The following is a 12,129-nucleotide window of genomic DNA, read 5'->3' as shown; positions in this document are numbered from 1 at the left end:
GAAAGACAAGCACGTGTTTGTGCTGCGACTCTCCCCGAGAGTGAATGTTCAATGTTCATGTCCTCATACTTGAACGGCTCAGAGCAGCCGGGCAGCCTGGGCTGGACTCAGGGCTGTAATACTGTTTCACGATACCCCAACCACCCATCTCTAGTAGCAGTACACTTCACAGTGATACTGGGTTGTGGTCGCTCTTGGGTGATTTCATGAAGTCTAGATGGCATTTTGGTTTTGAACAATGAAACCTCACATCCTTTTCAAACAAAGGGCGCCTCCTTAGGGCTTTAAATTTGAAGTCCCTGTTTCATGATGCTTCATTCGCACATCGGTAGCGGTTGGTGACATGGCTTGAATCCAGTGTGAGGCAACTCATGGAATGATCTTCTGTCCTTTTTGTTCGGTGGTGATGGTCTTTTGAAGCTTCATGAAACAATGGTCTCATTTTCAGAGCTCTGTTGGTGGCGCTCTTGGGTCAAAATGATGGGGAGGTGTTTTTAAAGCTTTGAGTATCATTCCACTGAATGCACTCTGAAAACGAGGCTTCATGAAGCTTCACCAGTCCATCTCTATGGCCAATAAACATAGGCAAAGGTAGAAGCGAAACAGAATTTATGCAAATTGTGTGCACAGTTCATCATTACAATTTGTGAAGGATGATGAAGCTTCATGAAACAATGATCTCATTTTCAGAGCTCTGTTGGTGGCACTCTTGGGACAAAATGATGGGGAGTTGTTTTTAAAGCTTTGAGTATCGTTCCACTGAATGCACACTGAAAATGAGGCTTCATGAAGCTTCACCAGTCCATCTCTATGGCCAATAAACATAGGCAAAGGTATAATCGAAACATGATTTATATGAATTGTGTGAACAGTTCATCATTACAATTTGTGAAGGATGATGAAACTTCATGAAGCATTTCCCTAAATTCAGGGTCTAGAAAACGCTTGAAAATATTTATATATAAATATTTATTACAAACGCTGTAGTACCATCTAGTGGGATCTAAAAATGCTTCATGAAGCTTCATCAGTCCATCAATGACTGGAATAGGTTCATGTTACTCACACATGCCTCTTCGTTTTGCTTAACTATGAGAAAGAACATCACCATAATGTGTCAGTGATGCACCTGCATCTCCTCAGTGCCAGTCAGAGCAGGAGCATCCATGGTCACCAAGTCCCAGTCATGACCTGACACACTTACAAATGATCTCATCTCAAATGTCAGAAGATGATTTAGCTGGCTTCTCCGCGTGGGTCATCGCACCAGAACGACAAGGCGGATGATGAATTGCAGGCTCTCTTCCGACACGATTATTTGAATTATTGAATATTCGCTCAATCAATAGCTCACTGGGCTCTAAAAATAAAGTCTGCGATGCCTTGATACTAAGAGCTTTTCAATAAGGACAGATTTGCCTCGTGTAATGACTCGTGAGGCTCGAGCTGACGCGACCCTTCACCGTGATCTGGAGCGAGTCTGAGATGACTCCAGATCTTTGCATGTTTCTGACCAGCGTGACGTTGTAAAGCCACTCCTCAGATTCAGGGATTCATGACCCGAAAAAACATGAAGAATGAGCGTCTGAAATAGTCCGGTCTCCCCTGAAAAAGATCCTTTTCATCTTCATTCTCCAGGAACAGGAGGAGAATTTAGATGATCGAACAGTCACTCTTGTGGCTGGACGATTCATTCATGTAGTTGCAGGCGCTGACCAACAGGAGGCAGCAGTGTATGGTCATACGGTTCCCAGAATGTCAGCGTGAGACTTTAATTTCTCCTGCTGTGCTGCTGGAAAGAAAAATATTTCTAGCTTGAAATCAGGAAGTTTTTGTCCTGTGCTTAATCGTTTTGAAAGTACTCCGATAAGGCCATGACGTAAAAATAAAATAAATGTAAAAATAATGCAGCATAAAAATAAATTAATAAATAAAATATATATAAGAAAAAATAAAATGTAAAATACATAAATAAAAAGCGATGTTTTTTGTTTTACTTCCAAATCAATATCAGATGTCTGTCATGTAAATACAATTCGATATAGCCATATACTTTATGCCTTGCTATTTTCATATCTTCCAGTTTTGACAGTATACAGGAGCAAAACAAAATCCGCTGGATCCAGTCGGGACCTGATTTTGCAGCCCCTGCTAGCAAATAATGATCACACTGTCAAAAGTGATTTACAGATTATAAGAGTACAGCATACATAACTCACTGAGTTTAAAAACAAAACATAAATTAAGATTCGCCCCTCAAAGTTTATTGACAATAGTTTTTTTTTTTGAAGTTTTTTTGTCAGTGGTTTTAACATATCTTGCTCTGATCAATTCATCACATTTTCCGAATAATATTTTTTTATTTGGGTAAAAAAAAAAAGATTCTGTCCACCTCACACGAACGTGCCCTGAAACGAACTCACAATGTTTTTCTTGTAATATTTTGTCTTTTCAACTCATTCATTTTCTGCTCTAATACCCAGCATGCCAGGGGACGAAAGGGAGGGGGCGCTGTCTGGGCAGGATGCCAGGTCATCTCCAGTCGTCAATTAACCTCTGTTGGTTTTGTACTGCGTTTGGAAACCTCAGGGCATCTGACTCTGAGCACTGTCCGTACAGAACCGGCCCAAGTTGAACGTCGACCTGGGCTCATGCTGACAACCTTCTTGCCTTGAGTTTCCCCCCCAACTGTGTCACCCCTGTTACGCCTCTTTTGTCATGATAACTCAGGAAAACATGTGCGAGGACCATGCTCTTGTGGGATATGTTGGTTGCACCCATTGTGAGTCACGATGCCACATGCCACGGTTTGATAGGACAACTTCAAGACGTCCAAGTTCCTGCTCAGAATTCCATCTTCTCAGTGAAGACTATGGAACTATGGAAGATGCCAGATTCCGGCAGTAAAGTGGACGAGAATAAAAGTAGAAGGAACCACAAGAAGACCAGCCGCCTGTGAGGGGTACTGCAGGAAGTCTTCTCCAGGCTTCCAACCAGTGTTTGTACAGCGATACACATGATGGCTCTCCACTCTGAGAAGCACAAACTTAACACCGAACAAACCAAAGCAGAGGAAGCTGTTTGGTATTGGCTGAGAATAGGCAGTAAATTTATCTTTTTTTTTTTTTTTTTTTTTATTCATTGTCTGGCACCACTGCACGTAGCAGCCCGGCATCGACAGTTTCGGCAGCACAGTATCCCAGCATCTCACTCTCACACAGCCATCTACCACTACTGTCGTACCTATAACCCTCGCGTCAGCTATTTTGAATGGCATTCGACTTACATCCAATCCGACTTATGATCGGTTGGCCGGAACCGATCCTGGTCAGATGTTACTTGTATATGTATAATATGTATTGAACCTTCAATATACAACTAGATGCACTGAGGAAGGGGCCTCACCGAGCCCCTAGATTTGTTCAGTCTTTAGGCACTTCCGTCAAAATGTCGAAACAATTTGGCCAACATGATGAAGCTTGTTTTTAACTGTTCAAACGCATTATGTTGCTTCGTGATACAGAGACAGGTAAGTGCTGGGCTCTTATCTTCTCTCTGTAACTCAGTGAGCCTGTGGGGTAGGTGGAGTCAACACCCCCACATTGTCCTGCAGGGGACACATTGACGTACAGATTACGACAATTTCACTGACTGAAAATCATTGGCACAAAGTCAATAGAAGTGTCAACCTCGGTTTCTTTGGACGTCCTAGTTCACAATACCAAGATAATTGATGTTGGTGTTCCCCTAGTGCGGTTCTTCTCAAACAGTGGGGCGGGCCTCCCTTGGGGGGGTGTGGAGCAAAGCCAGTGGACCTCGGAAGGTACTTTTTTTTAGCGTGCTAGAATAGTGCAATTGCACATCCACTCATGATTTTTTTTTATTGCAGGCAAATGGATGGACTTTAAGTCTTTTCTGTTACAGACAAAAAATGTTAATAAAGTTATTTTTATAGGAAGTTGATCTTTCGTTTTCTTTTCTTTAATGTTAACAAGGATACAGCATGATGCAGAGGTGTACTTAAGATCATTTTATAGACAAAGGATACGTTTTACAGAGGCAGCGGAGAGTTGGGGAGCGTGAAATGTTTACTTCTTCCTCAAGGGGGCGCAGCGGAAAACAATTGAGAAGCACTGCACTAGTGAGTCATCTGCACCTGACAGAGGCAAGATGTCACGTTCCATTTGTTCTATCAGTCAAAAATTGTGTAAATTGTCCTCTTCCTCCACTATTTGTGAAGCCGGCCGCGGACACACAACTCGTCTCCATTCCGAAGTCGGAAGTGAATATGGCAGCTCTGCGCGGCGACTGTCTCCTGTGTTGGACCTGACTGGAGGTTTTTCCTTTCAGCTGTCACCCCTCAGAATCACCCTTGACATGAACAACTCGATTGGCTGCACAGCATCAGGGGGATCCCCGCCTTCTAATCCTGGTTCTTATCGGAATTTCCACGGTGACTCATCCACGTGATTCATCTTTGAAGCACTCGACTGAGGCACGTATGGAATGAACTCCCCCAGTCACATCTCTACAGTAAAAGCCCACTTCAAAGTGAAGACACAACTTAGCTTACTAAAAAAAATGACTGCATTTATTCCATTTGTTCTGTATGTTTTAGGACTGTGCAAGGCAAACAGAAAGGAAACCGATGGACCCCACACAGTGCCTTCGTCAGACCACCCAGATATTGAAAACCACATTCCAAGTTAGGCACCTCTTAAACACCTCAAACTAAGGTTCCCACGATGCTTTATTCCAACGGATAAGCGGATGAGGATACATACTGTAACATTAGAATGAAATGTAAAAAATTCTAGTGGAAATCCTTCTTTTATATCAATATTCTTATGGGAATTTCCACGGTGACTCATCCACGTGATTCATCTTTGAAGCACTCGACTGAGACACGTATGGACTGAACTCCCCCAGTCACATCTCTACAGTAAAAGCCCATTCCACTTCACCTTGAAGACACAACTTAGCTTATTAAAAAATAAAAAATAGACAGCATTTATTCCGTTGGATAAAAGCATTCAACACACTTTCCCTTGCTGCCACCAACAATCGTGTTGTTTAGCAAATCGCCCGACACACAAACACAAAACCTTCCGCTCAGTCTTCCTCGGCCCTCTGGGATCCCAGGAGAGGGGGAATAATGGGATGCAGGTCATCTCCCACCTTGGGCCCCGGAATGTATGAGCAAGAGATCTAACCCTCGTAGCTTGATTCCCTTTTCTTCATCCGCTAATAATCGCCAGCAGCCGGAACTGTCTGACTTCCACTTGCCAATCAAACCCAGCACTCGCGGTCAGAGCAGGATATGCTCTCCTTGTTAAAAGCAGCCGTCGGACTGAGAAGTCACATTTGACATTCCTTTCATGTGTACTTGATGTCCTGTATCTGCCCTGCAAACTGCGGAGGAATGTGCTGAAAAGGGCCTCATGAATTTTATGCAGACTCGCCGCGCGCAGCTAATGAGGCCTTCGATCCGGCGTCTATCTGGGTTTTTCGCCGAACGCCTTTATGACTTGGGTTTAGCCCCGCACCCCCCGGGCTCTCATCTCCACTCATTATCCACACAGTATTTACAGCAGCGAGCGGCTCACCTTCTGAGGAATTTCCATCATTCCTAACTGTGTGAACATTTCTGTCTGGCAGGGGGCCACATTAGCTTCTCTGTGGTTCACCTCGGCCGTCACATGACGCGTCCTTGCAGACTTTCCTCAGTGAAGAATGCCAAAGAGAATTGTCGCCTCCTGTTTTTGACAGCTTACTAAATCGCTACAACCTTTTTCCTGTAAGAGGTTGACACACACAAAATCGCCAGGAGCAGCAAGCATGCAGAACACTGAAATGAAGCAGGCCGATCTATCCATAATGTACTGCAATAACTTAATAATAATGAATGATTTCCCGATAGTGGATGGATGAGGAAGAAGCTCAAATTCATTAAAGTATTTCAAAAACAAAGGCGAGTTCCTGTTCATGCTAGTTTTACAGTACATTCACATGTTGTCTACATGTTTTTCTTTACACTTTTGTCCCGATTCCACTGGGTTTATTTTATGGTTCTGCTCCAACGACAGTGGTACCTCGGTTCTCGACCACAATCCGTTACAGACGGCCATTCGAGAAGCAAATTGTTCGAAATCTGAATGGAACACGCTGAGCTCCAGCGAGATGTGACTTCCCAGCTCCGACTTCTGTATGGATTGCACCATTCTGTATACGCACAGCGGAGCACTGATGTCGTGGCAGCGAAAAACTAGCTGCCTCACGTCCTCCTGGATTGAAACACTAAAAATGTCAGCGCTGGTGAAAAGGTTAGGACTTTGGCGGATGGAAGTGAGCTGGCTAGCTATTTCCCTGAACTAGCTTAGCACGCCATGTTGTATATGTTGTGCGTTCAAAGGATCTTGCGGCAACGCAAATGTCAGATTTCTGCGCTACTCAAATTGGGCGATGGTCGGAATGTCAGGTCTTTGCTGCTGAATTTGTTTCGACAGATTTCAAGAACATCCTCAATGTAAGCTCAGAAATATCACGGTCAACATCGCATCACTTTTCCCAAGATAGAAGCTCGATTTCATGGCATGTTTCGCGTCATGTTACTTGCCATAAAAGCCAAGTCAGACCTACCTAGCATCAAGCTCAACACAAGGGTCACCAGTATGCTGTCGACCTTGTTCGCTGTCCTAATCTGTTGCCACGAATTAGCCAACACAACCATTGAGGTCAGTTTTAACCCCGGCCTTTCCTCCTTGCTGGAGTGAGATCAACCTCTTGCTTGCAATGCATCGCAAGCATGAAAAGGTGTATCCAGGACAGTGAATGGTCGGCGTATAAATCTCTGTCATTCCTCGCATCTTTCCCTACGGAGGAAACAGAGCGGCAATGAGGAGGACTTGATATGACACTATGCTGGGATCTGACTGAGCACCGTGCAGGAGCATCTTGACATTCCGCCGTTCCTATTGGCTGCTTTCAGTCTCCCACACAGGAGAGTGAACTGCGAGCGAGTTACACCGCCCCCTCGTCTCCCATCCCGTTCCCCTTTTCTCTCTTTTTCACCGCTCACTGTTTTCCCACGACGCAGCCGATTCGCAGGTTTATTAATGCTTGTTGTCGATGGATTTGGAAAGCGTGAAAGGGAAAGGACTGAACAGTGTTGACTGAAAACTGGCTGAAGGAATGCGGTTTGTTTACAACCAGGTGACCAGTAATGATAAATAATACAAGCTAGGTACATCACAGACAAGTCGTTGCGCGGATGCAGCCGGTGTCTGTTCCCATAGAAACACAATAGCCAGTTAGGCAGCCACGTTGTTCCAGGCTGGACGTTGCTGGCGCCCTTAGAAGTTCCCCAACACTTATCCTCAAAGCCAAATGATCTGAAATGTAGGTCGCGACTCCAATTTTACTGCAGAGGATGAATGACTTAAAACCCGTGCGGCTGAGGAGAGGCAGACGGGGAACTCATGTGACTGGATGGCAGAAATAATCCTGCTACATTTTTCTCAGGATGGTGATGAACGTGAGCGACAAGCAGAAGCGGGATTACGGCCGGATGGATCCTGTGTAAACTGCCGACCTTTGCTGACCTGGTGTCTTCGGAGAAGCTTAAGAATGGACTTTTTTTTTTCATTTTTTTACCCAATAAACTGTTTTGTTGAACGTTTAAAACTAAGTTTAGCTGTAACATTCCGGCCAATGTGGGGCTCAAATCTTGCCGAGGAATTCTTCCCATAATGAGGGTGAGGAGGGCTGGGCTGGACGCTGGACACTTCAGTTAACCTGCAAGTTTTTGGACTGTGCAAGGCAAACAGAAAGGAAACCGATGGACCCCACACAGTGCCATCATCAGACCACCCAGATATTGAAAACCACATTCCATGTCAGGCACCGCTTAAACACCTCAAACTAAAAATGTACTGTAGTATTAAACAATTTTTACTTTTTGTACCAATGCAATTATAATGTAGTTACAATAATAATAATAGAAAACACAAGATGTTAAAAATAAAGTCAAATTCCATACAATTAAGCACCATCGTTGTAAAACACTTATTCCAGGAGGACGACGTGGCGTAGCAGACAATGAAGCCCTCTGCAGGCAGCGATCATGTCATGTCACGCCGGCAGTCATTTCTCCTCTGAATCATCATGACCTGTCAAGAGGCAGCTGGATTACAGACAGGGCGGCCATTGACCTATATATGATGAAACACTGGTGAGCAGTGCTAAACATTCAGCTGCCTCTCGTCCTCTTGTCTTGTGTGTGTGGGGGGAGAGACCCCACGTCTTCCAGCCCACCCTCCCTGTCCGCCAGTCGCGATATATTTAACAGCCTCACTGACCGCCGCCTCTTACAAAGCTGCCTTGTGCAAGAAGAACATGATCAATACTTCTTCCACAGTCGCTACCAGGCTTTTAGCTAGGAGGGCGTCTGGGCGGCCTGGTGGCCAAGCTGCGGTCGGTGTCCAAAATGACGTTTTACTGACGCCCACACGCCCCCCTGTCACTGCCTGATGCGTCCGCCGGACGTTCCGGGGCTGTAACCGGAAATTGTTTTACCAACTGACGTTTACTGGTAAGCGCATGCGTCCATGGTTATATCGTGCACAGGCGATGACGTTTTTTTTAAACTTATTAAAATATCTTTTTTTTTACTTCTAGAGTCTAGATTCAGAAATTGTATGTTTTATATGATATTCTAGTTGTTTTTTTTGAATCCAACAACATAAACGGACTCAAGCGCCGCACCACTCTAGATATGAACCTCTGTTATTATTATTATGTTATTGTATCGGAAGCAACGCACAGCGCAGGTCTAATGCACTGGAGGAGTTTGAAAGTATGATTCAATTATACTGGATTAAAAAATTATAACAGCAGATAGAAACGTACAATCTCCAGATTACAATGACAAATATTGATTATTACAATAATGTGGTTAGTATGTAACTTCCTGCTCTAGCACCATCATTTCCGGCGGACCACATCAAGCAGACGGACCAGATCGTACTCACGCATGCGCGTAAAACGAACACAGATTTTACTGTTAAATATTGTCTATTTTAACCACTATAAAAACAAAAAAAATGTGCCCGATATAACCAGTGAACACAATTCGTAGACTTTACGCATGCGTGTTTCTCACATCTGGTTAAAGTCCCGGAACTTCTGGCGGTCCGCCTCAGGCAGTGACACCCCCTAGCTAAAAGCCTGGTCGCCATGTTGGTTTTGAAGTTTGTTGTTGTCACAAAGTTTTGACTGTGAGCTGCTCCCCCGGTGGACGTATTGGTGAACAGCAATACCAAGACAGACAGCATTGCAGTCTGTGATCAGTGAGGGTAACAGCGTTTGAAACGGAGGGGGTCAGTTAAATGTATCTTTTTTTTTTGTTTTTATTTCATCTTATCTGTACTTTGCTTATGAGATGCATCATATCAAAGTCTTGCTCTTGGATCTCAGACGACTTTTCAAGTTCTGCCGCAGACGTTTGTCGCTCGATGGAGCCGAGAGGTTTCTGTGCACTTGAGTGATTTGCCTCCCGCCTGGCCGCTGAGTGTGGGGCGAGTGTTTGTGGCAGATTCTGTCTGGATTCCAACACTTCAATTCCCAAACTCACCTCAGAAGGCCTCAGCACCCGTGCTGCGTCGGGGCCATGCCAGAGACAAATGGGATTGGGTTGAAGGAAGCGGTGACCGAAGAAGGTTGCTGGCGCATTAAGGAAATGACAAAAAGGTGTAGCCTTCCCTCATTAGACCCGCTCTGAACCCCTCGGCTTCTGTGCACCCACATTCATTATTTCTCACATTTTGATCTCTCGCTCCTTCACTTTGGTCGACGTGTATCGTGGGCTCATTATGCGGAACTTTCTCGGTCAAAATAGAGCATCAACTGTTCGACTTGTTTGAGTGCTGCCATGCCACTGAAATAATGAGAGGCAGAACTTCATTCGCAACTGAGTGAAAGGTGAATTGAAAGTGAGGCTGCAGAACGGCGTGACAGTGTTGGCGAAGCTTCGTGAAGCCTCATGTTCAGAGCCCACTGGATGGCACTCGCTACTCCAGAATCATTGGCTTTGAAGTTTCATTAGAGAGCACCACCTTTTGAGTTCTAAAAATGGCATCACTCTTCCTCGAAGCCCCATCACTACAAAGCAGGGGGCGCTCTTGGCTAAAAACAACGTGAGGTTCCATTTGAATTGTTGTTCAAAGTAAAACATTCAGGAGCTAAAGGTGCCGTGGCTTCTGAAAATGAAGATCATGCTTCATGAAGCTTACCGTTTCACAGCATGATGGTTGCAGGTTCTATTCCCGCAAAAGTTTGTTCTGTCGTACTATCATACGTTTCCCGGTGCTCCAGTTTCCTCCCACAGTTCCAACGCAGACGCTAATTCTTGTGCAAGTGGTAGTTATCAGGAGCCAGTAGATGGCGCTCTCTCCTCCGAAATCTTTGGCTTCAACCAGTTATTCAGATGACATGTTGCATGATCACTTGAGCGCCACCTACTCAGTTGAAAATGCTGACACTGTTTCATGAAGCCTCATCAGTCCTTCACTAGTGAGTGGTTGTGCGTCTAGATCAGATGGGCTGGAAACCTGTCCAGGGTGTCCCCTGCATCTCACATCCTCAGGGAAAATAGTAATGGATGAATAGATATGAAGAACTGTCTTTACGAGGACACAAATGCAGGACACGTAGCGAGAGTTCAACAAAGGTTTATTCCAGCCAAAAAAAAAAAAAAAAACCAATAACAAAAGCAGGGCGATACACAAACATAGTCCAACAGAAATCCACAATATCTCCAACCAAACGCTTCTCTTGGAACAATGATAAACACCATACTCAGTCCAACTTGAATCCACAATAATCCAACAAAAGGCGCTTCACTCGGAAGGAACTGACTTGACGTGACTTGACTTGGACTTGATGTGACGCAGGCCTGACAACACGACGGTAAACACGGACCATGTGCACAGAAACAGAAGGGCAGTTAAGGGGAACACAGCAAGACACCAGGTGCAGTCAATGACAGGAATTCGGGTCGACGGAGACAAGATGCTCACAGGAAGACGAGACAAAACCCCACCAAAATAAAACAGGAAGTGAACAAGTAACAATAGATATTGAACGTTTCATAACAACACTCACTATTTCAAGATAAAAAAAAGTTAGACATTTGCAGAGTCAGTCAAAAATAGTAAAAAAATCATGCAAAAACAGTGTAAAAAGACTGTTATTACTACAATTTCTTTTTTGTTCAGTGCTGAATACTGGTGGCTGATGGGTGAGTCTGTGCGTGAGTGTTTGTTGGCGACCTGTTCTGGAGTATTGAGCGGAAGTAGAAGGGTATAACATGACTTCCTGTCAAACTGCTGTCTGTCACCCAGCTGTGTGTGTGTGTGTATCTTTCTGTCAGCTGACCTCGGAGTGACCTTGCTCTTCTGCTGAAGGAGTTTTGAAGCCAGACCTTGTGACTTTATCTCAACACGCTTCAGGTGCAGCCATTCAGGGAAAAGGAAAAAAAAACAAAAACAATACTGAAAGATGAATGAGTGTGGAAACGCTTGAATGGAACAAAATGTGAGGCGCAGAGGAGCGTCACTGGAGGTCGAAGGTCTCAAGCGTCAAGCGGTGAAGGCCCGGCATCATAATGCTCCATTTTTAAAGCACACTAGGTGGCACTCTTGTCTCTATAATTCGGCTGTGAGCGACTATTCCAAAGAAGCTTCACTTTATTTTTAAAAAAGGAGCGTCACCGACAGAGTTCTCCAGATGAAGATACTGCTTCATGATGCTTCAAAAGCCCATCACTTACCGTACTAAAACTGTTTCCTCATTTTCAGAGCTCAGCAGGTGGCGCTCACGATTTAAATTTAAAACATTTGTTGTTGGCCAAAGATGCTAAAGCAGCAGGTACACAGAAACCACCGGCGATGATTTGACGAGGTTTCATGAAACAGTGTCTGGATTTCAGCGGCCACCAGGTGACACTGTCTGCTGTAAAAAGTTTGAACAACAAATGCAACGAAACCTCACATTATTTCTAAGAGTGGCCTCTGTATAGTATACTATAGGACACTGTTTCATCAACCCTGCAATAGAATCAGAATTTAATTT

This window comes from Synchiropus splendidus, chromosome 2, assembly GCF_027744825.2.
Source record: "Synchiropus splendidus isolate RoL2022-P1 chromosome 2, RoL_Sspl_1.0, whole genome shotgun sequence".
Lineage (NCBI taxonomy): Eukaryota > Metazoa > Chordata > Actinopteri > Syngnathiformes > Callionymidae > Synchiropus > Synchiropus splendidus.
The sequence above is the reverse complement of the archived record's forward strand: the minus strand, read 5'-3'. Positions refer to the sequence as shown.